The sequence below is a fragment of the Polyodon spathula genome, chromosome 3 (genome assembly GCF_017654505.1).
Source record: "Polyodon spathula isolate WHYD16114869_AA chromosome 3, ASM1765450v1, whole genome shotgun sequence".
NCBI classification, from domain to species: Eukaryota; Metazoa; Chordata; class Actinopteri; order Acipenseriformes; family Polyodontidae; genus Polyodon; species Polyodon spathula.
In genome coordinates, this window is record NC_054536.1 from 86,660,105 (window position 1) to 86,676,632 (window position 16,528).

Genomic DNA, 16,528 nt, shown 5'->3' on the forward strand with positions numbered 1-16,528 from the left:
CCAAGTTTACTGCTGTGCAGAAGAGCAAAATTACAGTGGACCAGTTATCTTCCATTAGCATACTCCAAGGACAGGGTGTTACTTCAGGACACTATGTGTCTCTTCTTGCTGTGGGTGCTACTGGAAAATTGGTTCATCCAAATGATGCACTCATTGAAGTCAAACCATGGCCACAAATGAAAAGGAAATGGATATGGCCTTTTATCAAGAGATCTAATGTTTTACAAATGCCTTACATTGGCCTAAGTTCATAACACCTCTATAACAATGAGAAAAATGTTTTTTTTTCAGCATTACAATGTGTCAGTATACTACCCTTTAGCACTGACATGCATATGTACCTTTTAAACCATTCATAACATTGTTGTTTTGTACCTACGTAAACATCTATATATCAATACCTATCAATCGACATATTGTTTTCACCACTCACTCATGGATGTACATTTGCAACTAAAACAATACAATGTTTACACTTTCAATACTGTCCAAACGTCCCTTCTACCGTAATTTTACTTTCAAATCTTTTCTCATTTCTCTTATATTACTCTATTTTTTACTCTTTTGTCCTATCTGTCTATTTACCACACACATTCTTGAATAGCTTTCCCTCACTTTATTCATTATTTGATCAAGTAAAAAAAGAAGCGATAGCTGTAACAAAAACATTGTCAATGTAAAAGTTCGAAAAACGCAACAGTCTTTTAAAGCGGTGATATCAGACAAAAAAGCTCAATTTAGGTGAAGCAATTGGGGCAACCTTGTCAAACATCAAGCAAATAGGCACAATTGGAAAGGTGCTGGGGCCCAACATTCACACACTTGTTGCTTCTAACTTGGCTTCTTTTTTTCATCACTCTACATTGAAATGCTCTTTGTACAACTTTGAAGGGGATTGTGACCATTCCCTTATCAGCTCAAAAGTCACATCTGCAACAAAAAACACTGACAATGCACAACCAAAAAAAAAGGTTCCAACACCCCAGCCCTGGATCTGCAAATCCTGCCCCATCCACTGTCAGTTCCCATACACTTACCTTGCATTCTCATTATCCCTTGCACTCGCTGCCATTATTGGTCTTCTTCATCATCTTCATTGTTTGAAATATATTGCTTCATGCTCTTTCACTTATTTTTGTATGTATGGGCTAAATGTCTGTCCATGCGTGCCCTCATCAACCTGTGCCTTACCTGCATGTTGTCCATGTGTCTTCCCAAAGCATACTTGTCTGTGCCTGTGATGACGCCTCTCCCATTCCCTGTCATTCTCTCTGTTCATTCTCACTTCAGACTGTGTTGAGCACTTTCCTGGGCACATATGTGTCTCAGCATCTTTATTCTGGTTACAACCCAGCTGATAAGGGAATGAGCATTTCAATGTAAAGTGGAGCGATCAAAAAAAGAAGCCATGCTAGAAGCAACAATTGTGTGAATTTTGGGCCCCATTCACCCTTCTAATTGTGCCTATTTGGTTGATGGTTGACAAGGTTGCCCCAATTACTTCGCCTAACTTGAGCTTTTGTGTTTGATATCACCGCTTTAAACAGCCGTTGAGTTTTTAATTGCTAATGTTTTTCTTATCTACAGCAGCAACAACAACTTCTGCCTCTGTAGCCCCCATCTCTGTACCACCCCTGCTTGGTTTCATTTTCTCAATGTGTTCTTTATAATCCCCATCAAGGTAACATGTATCTATTTTCATTTTTACTCATGTGCTGAGTAATATTCCCCTTTACTAATCTATGATTGTGTTGTGTTTCATATTCTTCATTGTGGCATTGTGGGGTTGTATGAACTGGCATAACGTGGTTTCTGGGAGGTGCACAGGTGATCTAACAGTCATTGTCTCGAAGAGATGGAAATAGTTTGCTGTGAAGTGATTACCATATCTTCAATCGTACATGCCCATCTTTGATTGTGTTTTCTCCAATTAGCATACTGCCAGACATGTCTCCTCTCTCATGGACATTGTGACCCACACAGTGGTGCCACTCCTGTTTCAAAGAGTCAGTTTTTTTCTCAAGCAGGGCAGCCGCTCCTGTATTGTCCCAGAAAAGTATTTATGTCTTTATGCGTCTCCGTCTGCCTTACTGCCAACCAACATTCAAGTCCTGCAGGTTTTGATCTGCAGCTTTTTTTGTTCTTTTGGATTTGCTTTGCTCCTGAATTAAACTGTTTTGATTTTAGATTACCTGAAGTAGACTGTCTTATTATTTTTAAGAAGTAAAATGAACCTTACTATATATATATATATATATATATATATATATACACACACACACACACACACACACACACACACACATATACATATATATATATATATATATATATATATATATATATATATATATATATATATATATATATATCAGTTTATTTAATTGTAGTGTAGCACAAGATATCATGTTTTACAACAAAAATACATGTTTGCTAATACATAAGACTTAATTCAAAAATACAATTTCAAGACCTAATTAGCAGGGGTGTGCTGCTCTGTGATTATCTGAGTAACTACCTTAAAGTATTTGTCGACAGGTATTAAATAAATCCATTCATTAGTGCTAATTTCAAAACAATGGCAATTAACTTCCATTGAGTGTTTTAAACTGTTGGGAAGATCATGTTTCTGTCATCCTGGGTGCTGGAATTGTTCCTGTTGTGCTGCCGCACTGAAGCGATAAACTGACAAATATTGGGCAGGGTTGGCCCAAATCAGGCCTGACAGTTAACCAAAGTATTCAAACAGCTGACCCTAACTATCCTTTCAACTGGGTTGAGTTAACTGAAGATTGCATGTTTGATTACCTTACACACCAAACAAATGAAAGAAGCACCAAACTTTGGTGTCATTTTTTCTCTCAGACTCCCTCTATATACTATTACAACCCACAAAAAGATCTGATCAAATTCAATGTGAAAAATGTACAAAAAAGCAGAAAATTAGATATCTTGCAATGAGTCTACTCATTTGTCTGGTTTGACTGAATAACACCACTAAACAGGAAAACAACAAGTATTTTGCAACTGAACCTAATTAGGTTTCATGATGGATGTTAATTTATTATGCATGTACACATATACAGCGATTTATTTTAAAAAGCAATACTTCATTTTCTTGCATTCTGATGACATGTGCTAGGCTCAGATTTTATTTCTGTAAATACAAAGACCATAAGTGGATAAAATGGAAATAGTAATATTACTAATCATTTCGTAATTCAATTACTAATTATTAATCAATGAGAAGTTGTATGTATTTCAAGGTTGGTACTTTTAACAATTATTTTTGTCATCTGAGGAATGTGGACGCAGCGTTTGTGGGGTGAAGAATGTATTTATTGTGAACGGGGGTAGGGGTTTGGGTTACATGAGTTCCTTGCAATGTTAAACTCAGCACAGTTGGAAAAGGTTGGAGAGCGACTGACACCTAGGCCTTATTCTCTTACAGGATTTAAATGTAATTCAGTGAATGTTTTATGAATGTTATTATTTGTTATGTAGTGAAGGGTAATCACATTTTCCTATGAGTCAAAGAATGCAGGTGTTTTTTTTAGGGATTGCTGAATATTTACATATTCTACCACTCAAGACAGTATTGACACAGGGAAATACATTGTTATTTTGTTTATTGAAGAAAGATAACAAGCTCATGACAGAAACAAATACTTATATCCTGTTCAGAAAAATATTTGTGAAAACCCAACTGCCCCATAGTTGACGACTTATAGCTATATTATAGTTGTTCTATTTACCTTAGTATATTGGATTTAGTCAGATTAATCAATTTTGGAGACTTAACGTTTTGTGAATAACAGGAAATATCTATTTTCAGAATTTCACATTATTTTAATCGTCCACTTCAAAAGAAAAAACATGGGGACTCCCTTGTGGCGCATCCGGTAAAGGCATTCCACTGGAGTGCAGGATACATCACATAGCTTGGAGATTGCTAGTTCAAATCCAAGCTGTGCCACTGCTGACTGTGGATAGGAGTTAGGTTGTAGGCGTTAGGTTGGCTGGGCAGTCCTTGGCTTACCATGCACCAGCAACCCCTGTGGCTGGCCAGGCACCTGCAGGCTGGCCTGTACACAATTCAGAACCGCATGGTTCTCCAATGCTGTAAGTTCTGGTTGTGGCTGCACGGCAGGCTTGCAGAATGAAAAAAAGCAGTCAGCCAATGGCACTTGTTTTGGAGGAAGTGAGTGGGAGTGCAATCTCTCCCAAGTTAGTTCAGGGGTTGCAGTGTTGAGCCAGGTTGAATAATAATTGGACATTCCAAAAATTGGGAGAAAATTGGAAAATGAATACAAAATAATTGAAAAAAAAAAGAAAAAGAACACACACAGAAATTAAATTTGCCACTGAAAACTAGAGGGACACTTTCAAAAAACAAAAGACGTGACTGCCCAAGTACACAAACAGCAACAATCTCAAATTATTGAAGATAAGCCTTAACAATTTCAACGTTTCGTCATTAGATTTTGTTCTAACAAACAATACCAGCTTGATCATATTAGAACATATTTTTTGTAATAGTAATACCATAGTTCACAAAAGGGAGAAAAACAGGTGTGACAGCAGACAACCTCAAACTGCCTCCATGCATCATGTATCTTTGTCAATGCATCCTTATTTGATGTTTTGTTTTTCCCTCAAATTGAGGGTGAAAAAATTTAGACATTGACAATAGTGTAAGTTTCTACAGTTAACTGAAGTGTATAGTTTAGTAAGTATGATTTATTTTTTAAAACGTAAGGATTTTAACTTTGTAATCGAAAAGATGAACGTTTATGATGGCATCCTATAATAGAATGTGCTGTGCTACATACACCTTTGTTCAGGAGAATGTCTTTAATTCATTCATATTTGTGAAACTTGACAGAGAAGCATGTTCTGGGAGATCTTATCAGCATTATTATCTTACATTTTGGAGTTAAAAAATTTTCTTGCAAGCCAGTTCTTTCTTCACATGATGTCACCAAAATAACTTCTACTTAAAAAAACACACAATTATAACAACCTTTTTAAATTACAGGCCTATCAACATGACAATTACACACCCTGCTAAATCTGGGATTACTAGCTTTAAAATATCATGGCAGTCACATGGCATAAAATGCCTCAAGAGTTTCTATCACAAAATATCTACCTTTTTTTTCTCTAACACAGTAGTCTTTACAATTATACTCTGTTTCAAACTGGTAACCATTACCATTACACCCTCCATACCAGAATTGGGCATATGCTTTTGCTATGGAGTCATAGTACCATTTAACAGCATACTCCTGCATGTTTCTGGATCCAAAATCTCTTCACATCTTAGGTCTGAAAGTAAAAAAAATAAAACACATCTGTAAGTAGAATTTAAGCCAGTTCGTAAAAAATAAAAAAAAATAAAAATATATATGTTTTGTTTGTTTCATCTGACCCTTGATTTCTCTTTTTTTGCAAGGGAGTGAAAATGTTAATATTGAACACATTTAAAGCTAAATGTGTACAAACATTTGTAAAATACTGTGTGACAGTCTTCTTTCCAGAGGCGCACCTGTTCTTGGAAATTTGTGGCCTGAAATGATCCGATTACCTGAAATCGGTCCACAATCTTGGTCCACTGGGGTCCTGGTGGAGTGCCTGATTCACCTGGTGGGCCTGGCTGTGAAAATAAATAAACAATTGCTGTCTCCAGTCATACAGAGCTATAAGTTTCAAACTCATACATCAAGGAGAACATATACAAGATTGAAGTTGATACACCCTGCAGGCAAACAGGATTTATTTACATATCAAGTCAACACACTAAACAGCTCACGTGACACTACCAGCAATGGCAGTTCATGGAGCACAAACAACACGGTGTACAAAAACTCTGGTAGGATCTTGTGACAGAGACAGAAAGATTCTTAGTGATAAATCTCTCTCCCGACCTGTGAGGGCGTTGTGTAAAGGGAACAGAGTGACCTGGACTTGATGGCCAAGGTTAGAAGGAAGTTAGTCATCTAGAAAGGGGGCGGAGATACAATACACTAAATAATCGACCCGGAAGGGAAACAACGTGGTAGCCGTGGATTGGAGGAGCGGTTGCACTAGTTAACCAAGGGGTTGTGATTGACGGTACAAAAGGGGGTGTAGCAAAGTGATTTGTTCCTTGTTATGGTTTAGCTGAACCGGAAGGGAAGACATGTGTTTTGTTTGTTCTGTGGTTATTAAATATACTGTTTGTTGTTATTTAGACAGGTAACACGATCCAAAGCTGTTGTCAGAGGCCAGCACTACCCAGACTACACTGCACTTTGTTTCACGAATAACTGTATTTGCACAACGAGCACTTTAACATTAACTGTGGACTTGTGTTTGTGTTTTGTGTTATGAGTGGGACCAACCCATGGATTAAAACAGTGCTGCTTTGCACTGCCGCTGTATTGCCTGTTTGTCATTGTTGTTGTTTACTGCCGTTTTGTCATCAGTCTTTGGATTATAAAAATAAATAAGATTGCACCTGGATTACCGTTGCCTTTCAGTCGATCACTATTGCATTCCCGCACCTGCAAACTGTATCTGACATTTGCACTCTGCCTGGATTTGCAAACCCCTGTATGATGACTGGCTTTCTTGCACCTTGTCAACAAGATGTTTTTATCTCACAACATCTATCTGAATAACATGTACTTCCTTTAATAGAGTTTTGGTAAGAATCATTTCAATGGAGGTCTGGTTTAGCAGCTGACTGTAGCAGGGCAGTAGAAAGCCATGCACATGAAAAGGGGGCAGGGCAAATTGATTACTTGTTTATTTTAGAATGGGGTCCCCTCCACCCCTGAGTAGCTTATTATTTGGTGTTTGTATTTTGATTTATTTATTGTATGATATATATATATATATATATATATATATATATATATATATATATATATATATATATATATATAATGAGCCTAGCGGCTTAGGTTCTTCGTCCTTTTAAAGTACTGACCCAGACACAGAGATGGAGGTTTCTTAAAAGCACTTGCGCGCTAAGATTTTTAATATAACAAAATAAACAGAACAGAAAACAAAAACAAACACCTAGCTCTTAGGAGCACTAACTGCACACAAACAGGAACCTCAACTATAAAACAGGACAGCTAAGCTGTTTATTTGTTACCCAAACTAACAAAACCCACAAAAAAGGCTTTCCACAGTAACTTTTTCCTGTAACAGTTGAAAACACCATTAACTGTGCCTTCCACACTGCAGCAGCCCTGAACAGACTAGCTGCTTTCTTTAAATACCCTGCACCTGGCTCTAATTTACAATGATAGCCAGGTGCAGGGGATAATTAACAATTAACAAAACCAGTTACATTTAGCAAATGTGCATTTGCACATTTGCATTTGCTTTATAGTGTGGATGGGAAGCCCCATTCATATTAAAAACCTGGTCAGAAGATGGCCATCTCCAGAATTAATTAAGTGATTAATTTGTTGCTAATTGGGAGATGGTCATCTGGATAAAAGCCTGCAGCTCTCTATGCTCAGGGTGGGTGGGTGAGAGAGAGAGAGAGAGAGAGAGAGAGAGAGAGAGAGAGAGAGAGAGAGAGAGAGAGAGAGAGAGAGAGAGAGAGAGAGAGAGAGAGAGATACTTTTAAGATCCTTTATTTAAACATTCCAAATAAAATCCATTAAAATTCAAATAAAGGTAAAACACAACAAAAGTTAAGATTCCTACTTCCTCAGCAGAAATAAAAAAGCCTAAAATACATCGTGTTCTCCTTAAAAACAAATTTTAAACACAATAAATTGATCATGAAAAAAAATCAATTTTCCCTGTTAAAAACTGATTAAAACCAAAATAAAAACACTGGAAACAATTTTAATTAAAATTAGAACAAAAACTGGAGCTCCCCCTCCTCACTCACAGCACACAAGGTGTCTCCCACACATCACCTCTCCTGAAAGTCCTCCAGGTTACTGACCAGTTTAAAATACTCAGACTCTACTCTGATCTGGCTGACCACAAGAACCATAAACTGAACCACTAAACTGGTCAGTCCAGAACCAGAGAGTTGATTTTTCCTTGTCTTTAAAATAGCCAATTTTGCCTGTCCAATTAAAAAATTAATAAGAACACACCTGTTTTTCATTTTAAAACTGTACAGAACCCCAAAAATAAAAAGCTCCTTACTAAAAACAACCCCTAAATTATTCAGGATTCCCTGCAGTAAATTCAAAAGTGGCCGCAGCCTCTCACACTCACTGTAGGCATGAAAGAGAGCGCACTGCTCACTAATACTGGGGTCCACTCTACGGAGAAACCTGCCTGTGGACACAGTGCAGTGTAGAATCTTCCACTGCAGGTCCCTCACTCTCTTGGCGAGGGGCGGCTTGTACAGCACCCTCCACTCCGGCCTGGGCCCCTCCTCTACAGATAAGTAAGCTCTCCACTTGGAGTCTATCAGACCCCTTAGCCTACTATACTCTGTGGCTTTAACAAACAGTTTTTATATATGTTTGATATTCATTGTGTGAAAGACAATTTCCTCCACATTCTGTAATTTAAGCAAAGTCCCTCCATTCTCTCCACCCCCTCTCCTTCATCACCTACTGCTGGTAAATACACCTGGAAATAAGGAAAGCTGTCTCTGCTCTGTGCCTCTGGACAGCTCCTCCCTCAGGACTGCCTTGAGCCGCGGGGAGAGGCAGCCCCTCAACTCACCCATTAGTCTTTCTGCAAGCCTCTCTGAGTGCCAGCCTAGCTGTACAGTTAGCTGGGAGGCAGTTAGCCAGCAGGAGAGCTCAAGGTTTAACAGGTGGACCATCCTGGTTACACCTGCTTTTAAAAAAACTGGCACAGAGCGTCATAAACTGGAGGAACTTAACTGGAAAGAGTGGATTAAAAAATAGGGGCTCCTCAAACTGGTCCTGCCCTGTCAAGGACTCCACATCCCTTTCCACCCTCACCAGCTGCCAAGCATTTGAAATACTTTGATAAAAAGGAGGAAGTCCTGCTTTACAAAAACTGGTGTTCTCAAATAAAAACAGGCGTTTTCCTAACCACAGCCCCCCAACTCTATTGAGAAGGAAACAGGCCAGCCTCTTCCAATGAGCCTCCTCCTCAGTGTACAGGAGTCTCTGAACCGCCTGCAGTCTGAAGGCTGCCACCCTGCTGAAAATGCTGACTAGCCCCTGCCCCCCCTCATCACTAGGGAGGTACAGGACTGCCAGCCTCAAACTGTGTCTCCCACTCCAAAAGAACTCCAACAGCACTCTTTGGATGTCCTTCACCAGGCCCTGGGGTGGGTCCAGGCATACCAGCTTGTGCCACATGCTAAAGGCCACTACATTATTAATAACAAGTACCCGGCCCTTGAAGGACAGTTGGGCCAGCAGTCCGTTCCATCTCTGCAGCCGCCCCCTCATCCTGTCCAACAGACCCTTCCAGTTCTTTTTCATGTAGTTCTCTGTTCTGAGGTGCACCCCCAGCACTTTAATGCCTGCTCTGTTCCATTCCAGCCCCTCAGGCAGGACAGGAGCAGTGCCCTCATCCCAGCTGCCCGACAGGAAGGTGTCACATTTTGTCCAGTTTACTCTGGCAGAAGATGCTCTCTGGAACTCATTTAGAGTCTGCTGCAGTGCTTGGACATCTGCATCCCAACTCACAAACACAGTCACATCGTCTGCGTAGGCAGACACCTTCACTATGGCAGAGGAGGGTGTGGAGGGCGAGGAGGGCACTGTCCATCCAGCTAACCTGACCCTCAGCAGGTGCAGCAGGGGTTCTATAACCAGCGAATACAGCATAAAAGACTGATACATTTATTACTTTTAGTTTATCTTTTAGTAACAAAAACGCATGCCTTCTAAATGACATGAAGTGCCTAACGCTGTACAACCTAAAAAATGTTCCATCAATGTGTTGAAAATATCTCGCTTCAAATAACACCACCACATTGGCCAAACATTTTTGTATTTGGTTTAAGCTGCCATGGATGTACTGAATATTTGATTTATTTACCTCTCTAGACAGCATACTGTAATTTGTCTGATCTTTTCAGTTTCTCTTTGACAAGGTCTGAAGTGGTGGCAATACCAGGTGGCAATACAGAGTTAAGGATTGGACTAAACAGGACGCCATCTTCACTTTCACAGATTCTGCTGAGTAGTTTGCTCTCAAGTCCTGCAAGTTATGTACAGAAATCAAGAGTTAGACATGACTACTCACTAAGGATAACTTCAATCATGTTGTAGAATTTGACCAAAGCTTTCTGGAAACAGAAATCCCCAAGACAGTTTATGTTTGCAATTGGCATTTGGTCCTAGTTGAAAAAAACGCAGTTTAACGAACATCTATCTTCTTCCTCTTGTTACTTTCCATAATTAGCACTGCGTTATTTGAGTAATAGAAACAAAAATCAGTACTCGCACTCTTTATTTACTGTCATTGTACTTTATTTGAGAATAACGGAATCTATTTTAGAACAGTTAACAAATTCTGCCTTCATGCAATAGTTTCTTTAATGAGCAATTATTTCCAACTTCGATCCTGTCAATTTAAAATGCTCCAGGCATGGTAGCTAGCTGTCAGCTAAATCAATCAGCGGTAGGAGATCAGTTTAAATCAACAATGTTGTTCTTCAGTTATGTTTGGTGTATAACTTACTGTAATACAATATTGTTTGTAAATGGGCAACTTTTTAAATGTATTTAGATAAAAACTAAATAAGGCAAATATTGTGTTCAGTATTTAACATTTATTATTTGGTTGTATGCATACTTGATTACTCAAAATTACTGATCTCTGAGTATTAAAGTACTTTAAATCCAAACTATTAATTATGAAGGATCTTCAAGGGACTCATAAGATACATTTTAAACCTACCTGGAAGTGTCATGAAGTCATCAATCAGATAAATATGCTCCTCATCTGGATCCGAGGCAATCATATTCATTTCATTTTTGAAGTCGAGATAAAAGGGGTCACTCCTGTTCACTACTCCAACCACAAACATTTCAATGCTGGCTGAATGGGCTTCCCTCACCACAGCCTCCAGTTTCTCCGAGTCACGCCTGTCTGCCTGTCCATCTGTTATGACTATTGCCACTTTCCTAACCCCTGGCCTGGAAGATCTGGTTAGCTCTCTTTATGGCACTGCCTGTGTAGTTGATCACCCCGAGATATGTCATGGAGTGAACCGCTGCCTTTGCATTGTCTTGGTTTGAGTGCTGCTGGAGGTTGACCACAACTTTAATATGGCTGTAGAGCACAACGCCAATACGAGTGCCTTCTCGACTCACAGAAACTCTGTCTACCAGGACTCTGACAAAGTCTTTGACAACATCAAAGTTTTCTGGTCCAATGCTTTCCGAACTCTCAATCACAAACACCAGTTCATATATATAGTCCTACAAACAATTGACTTACAGAAAAATAAGTCTTGTTTCTAACTCAATTGCTGTCCTCTAACCCTTTTATTTGACTCATTCTCATATTGACATCACTGAATAGTACTAAGGGTGGTCAGGGCTCTAAAATGGGTTTTCACAGTCATTTTATTTTTACAGTCATTCAGTACAACTATTGGGACAGATGAATGCAGAATGCCTGTGGTAGGGCATTTATTGCCTGTTTTGTCCTTAATTAGTAAATATCCTGGCATCCCTGTATTTATAATAAATAAATAAATAAATAGGTGCAATCACATGCAAAAGATTTAGTATGAATGTAAAATACAATCATCTTACCATAGATTTCTCTGATTATTTTGACAATTTCTTCTATTTAAATTAAAAAAGGAACAGGATGGAAATACAACTGAAATATACTGGCAACACCTTTCATTGAATTTGTTTATTTAAAACAGTTTTACAAAAGCAATTTTTTTTTGGTCTGATTACAATGACTCAAACTGTACTTACAGTAAGGCCAAGTTCTCCTTTCTGTCCAGGATTCCCCTACAAAACATTTTACTGACTTTATTATTATTTCCTTTATAGTACTAATATATTTCTGCAATATATAACAACTTACTGGTTCTCCAAATTCTCCTTTGTTCACCTGCCTCCCTCGATCTCCTGAAAATCCACAGTCCCCCTGCCATTCTAAGCAAGTAAATCTGTCAAAAAATCATGAATGTGTCTGCATGGTGCTTAGGAATAAGATAATTTGCACCCAATTTAAAACTTCACTCCAATCCAATTTTCTCTTTTCAGACCTTATGTATTGACTCACATTAGCATCTTAATGTTGGTTATGGTATCTTGTTAAATCTTTATTTTAGAATCGAATTGCAAGGGAGACATGACCATGAAGTTGATAGCACTGTGTATATGATAAAGTCACAAGACATAGTCATTAATAAGGCCACTTTTAATCCACAGTTAAATAACATAAAGGGTTAAATAAGGCAATGTTTGTCCATGTGACTTTATAATCAGAAAAACAATACAGTAAAACCTCTTTACAGACACCTTACGATACTGTAAACCCCATAAGCGTTCTCCCAATATATAAAACACACCTTCTCTCCTGGGAAGCCTTCACCTGGTGGGCCCCTTGGCCCAGGCACTCCCTGAAATCCTGGCTCTCCCTATGAACGAAAAACAAGAACATACCCCTTATAGGTTTCTGACAGTAAGAGAATAGTGAATGGTATTAAAACACAGTGAAAGCATCTTAAAGCATAGGCAAGCATTGTAAAGTCCAGAGAGGTATGGTAAAGCATATTAAAAAACATAACAGACCAGGGTAAACTATGGTAAAATACATAGTATAATCATGGGAAAAGTATGGCCAAAACACACAAACACTGAAAAACGTTAAATTATCAACTTTAACATCAAGGAAAGGAACACCTGAGACCTATGTCACCTTCAATATCACAGAGGTGGAAAGTGTGGATGGAACCCCAGCCTTCAGGTCAGATGATCAAAGCTGTCATGTATGTAAGCTAATCCCTTATTGTATTACTTGGATAAGAAAAAAAAGCTTTCAATCTGTAAATGCACTATTACGTTTAATGTTTTGCTTCAGGGCAAGATCAGGGGTACCAGTCAGCTTGCCCGGGTTCGCACCAAGAACTGTCAGACACAAGTCACAGCTGACCTCAGTGAAATCGAACATAAATCAACTGGCATTATAGTGAAACCACAGGCAAGTCCAGTCAGATCGCTGATGAATGATAAATCACAACTACAAATCAGAATTTCACTAACTTTTACTTTACAAAAACAGCAAGCAAATTAAAAGTGCAACTGGATGTGTATTATAATAATAATACTAATAATAATATAAATTGGATCTAACATATAAGTACACAGGAGGCTGAAGTTAGATCCAAGTTCATTGTTCATTTTTTGAAAAAGAAAAAAAAATGGTAAGTTTTCCCATTTTTCAGCTTTTGAATAATGAAAAATGAACAAGAAACCAGTTTGTTTAATGCTGTTTGTTTTTCAACTTTTGAATAATGGAAAACAGAATGGTTCATTTTCACATATATGATGCCTTTACTGGAATACTTAATAGTAAGAGTGACAAACTTAAACTCAAACTTAAAAAGCAAAGCAACTTTAACAGTTGTTACCTTGGGTCCTTGTATACCCTCTCCAGGTAAACCTGGAGGACCTGGTGAACCAGCTTCACCAACAGATCCCTGAATAAGAAAAGAAAAAAAATAATTAGCATACCAACATTTTAACAGGAACTAGTCCTTGACCCTCAGTGCTTCATGCAAATGGTCTTTTCTGTGAGCAATACGAGGACTGACTGTAGCATAATGTGCTCAAAGCATTAATCTTTGTATGCATAATGCATGCAGAAAGCACAATAACTCTACAACACACATCACTAGAAAACATATAATCCCCCATTATTAACAGCAAGAAGTAACTGTGATCATCTTAATTGTTTCAAAACTTAGGTCCGACGACTCCAATTCCAAGGAGGCCAGCTGGTCCTGAGAAGTCCTGTAAGCCTTGGTCTCCCTGAAACAACAACACGGGAATATTAAACTGAAGGTATGAGTTGACACTGGGCCAGTATATCAACTATGCAGTCAACCATTGATAATGGAACTGAAGCATTAACCTACAGTACAGTTTGCAGGTTTATTTTAACTGTAAATTACGCAGCTCAAGACATAGGGCCATCAAAAACATTGTAGATCTGTGCCACAGAGGTTATTCTTGATTCATTTTCTGCTGCAATAACCTATTTTTATAAGAAATCTTGTCCTTTCCTGAGGAAGCTCTAAAAAAAAAAAAAAAAAAAAAAAAAAAACCCTGAAATGACTTCAGACTTCAAATAAAAATAAATAAAATACAACCTTCAAAATGTCATAAATCAAAAGATAGATCTCAGCTAATTCACCTTGGAACCAGGCAGCCCTTTTCCTTCACGGGCTGCTTCTCCTGAAGCCCCAGTAATCCAGGCAGTGCCTAGAAAAGGTGGGTTTACAGGAACATAAGAAGAGACACATTTTCCATTGACAGGTTCAACAAAATTGTTTTTTAGTTTAAAAAAAAATTTCAGAGGGAGACAAACAAAAATAACATAAATAACTTGTGTGACTAGGTTATCAGGAGAAGCAGCATTGTTACATTGTGGTGTATGAGATGCACGTTGTTACATTGTGGTGTATGAGATGCACGTTGTTACATTGTGGTGTATGAGATGCACGTTGTTACATTGTGGTGTATGAGATGCACGTTGTTACATTGTGGTGTATGAGATACAGCAAGTATGTGTATATATGTTTAGAAACGCTATAAAGCAGGCTTCCTTAATTGGCTGGCTAAATCCTTCCTTTAGGTCTGTGGAGTGTCAGCTGTCCTTCATTACAAAAGCTGAAATTGCTGAAAACACAAGATTGTAATATCACCACCGTCTACAGGGCATTTGTATCTCTAACAAGCAGTTTTCAGTGTGGTATTAACACAACATCAACAAAGTGGTGCTTCAGATTTGGCAAGAGTGTCAGAATAGGGGGATACAGGTGCAGGTAATGCACATCACTCGAAAATGCTTACAGACACTGGCCAAACCAGCAAGAGAAATGTTACGTATAGCGATCAATGTTTTTGTTTTGTTGTGAACCTATTTTCTGTTATGAGGAGACTAATAAACCAAACCAGTGGGTTTTTTTTTCTTTGTGCAACTCCCCCTTTTCCACATTTATTTCTTGAAGAGTTTATTAAAAAATAGAAATAGTTTTTGTATTGATTTAATTTAAATATGTTAGCAATGTACTTTAGCTTAGGTATTGCATTAAGTTATATTATTGATTAACCTATTATATTTGACCTAGTGACAGAGTTTTTTTTTATCTTGCAAAACATAACATTTTTGTCTCCAGTTTATTATAGAATGGCTTGAGAAGTTGAAAGGGGTTTGCTGTGTGTTTTAAAATTAGAAACAGTTTGGCTTTATTATAGAAATACATGAAAAACTTAAGTGCTTATGTCTATATTTACTTTATCATTCATGTTGCCACCAGTAAGCATTCAGGCACAGGAATTTGGCAGAAGAAACAAAGCCTGTCAAAGATCTTTTATTTGTGTTTAAAAAAACCTGTTTGGCAACAGTAAGAAATGTACCTATGTCTGTCAAAGATGACACATGGGTATGCACTTAAGTTTATTTTCCTTCAGTTTACTGTCATGCTATGTAAGTAATTTAGAAACTTTTAATTTACTTTGGAATTAGAACATGTCACTAATTGACATGCTTTTCATTAGTTAACCTGAAAGCTTGCTGCACAGTCATTTTCACAACATTTTCTAGTTTTAATAAAATTAAAATGCGTAACATGCTGTTTTAATAGCATTACAGTAGGATTTGTATAATTATTTATTTACAAGATGTCGTTTGAATATTGTCAGAAAAATATCAGGAAAACCAAATTTTGCTTTCTATTTTTATTATTAAATGGCGATCAGACATTGTATCATTATAAGTAGTTATTTCTGACCTGTACCACTTGATTGGTGCCAGTGTAGTGTTGCAAAGTTCTTACTGTATGTAAAGTACGATTCGATAGTCACCTTTTCATGACCATTTAAACAACCCCCCAAAAAAGGTTTAGACATTGCCTTACCTGGCCCACCAGAGAATGGAATTGAGTACCCCTGCTTTAAAGTCAGTCATTTCAGCAACATTTCGCTCAGGTAAAAGGTACTACAATAGAAAATAAATGTTTTGTCTGGCAAAACATGTTTTTTTTAAATGTATTGGATAAATAAATAAAAATCGATTTAAATTTTTTTTCCACTTATCTACACGCCATACTCCACACTGTTAAGGGGTGAAAGTTTTTATTGAGAAAAATACTTTGAGTTAATACTTTGTTGAAGCACATTTGGCAGCAATTACAGCTGTGAGTCTGTTGGGATAGGTCTCTACCAACTTTGCACACCTAGATTTGGTTGTATTTGACCATTCTTCTTTACAAAACTGTTCAAGCTCTGTCAAGTTCCTTGGGGAGCGTTGATGGACAACAATCTTCAAGTAATGCCACAAATTTTCAATTGGATTTAGGTCAGGGCTCTGACTGGGC

General features: G+C 37.8%; 1 long non-coding RNA gene across 2 annotated transcripts; it reads right to left on the reverse strand.

The window, feature by feature from the left end:
- Window positions 1-3,655: 3,655 nt before the first annotated feature.
- Window positions 3,656-15,098, reverse strand: LOC121313568. Of its 2 annotated transcripts, XR_005950011.1 has the most exons (8): window positions 14,344-15,098; window positions 13,559-13,958; window positions 12,497-12,565; window positions 12,007-12,091; window positions 11,895-11,930; window positions 9,994-10,155; window positions 5,588-5,656; window positions 3,656-5,328 (listed from the first exon to the last, which is right to left on the reverse strand). It is a non-coding gene; the product is annotated as an uncharacterized LOC121313568 (long non-coding RNA). The 2 variants fall into 2 exon arrangements; XR_005950012.1 differs by lacking the exon at window positions 11,895-11,930.
- Window positions 15,099-16,528: the final 1,430 nt, after the last annotated feature.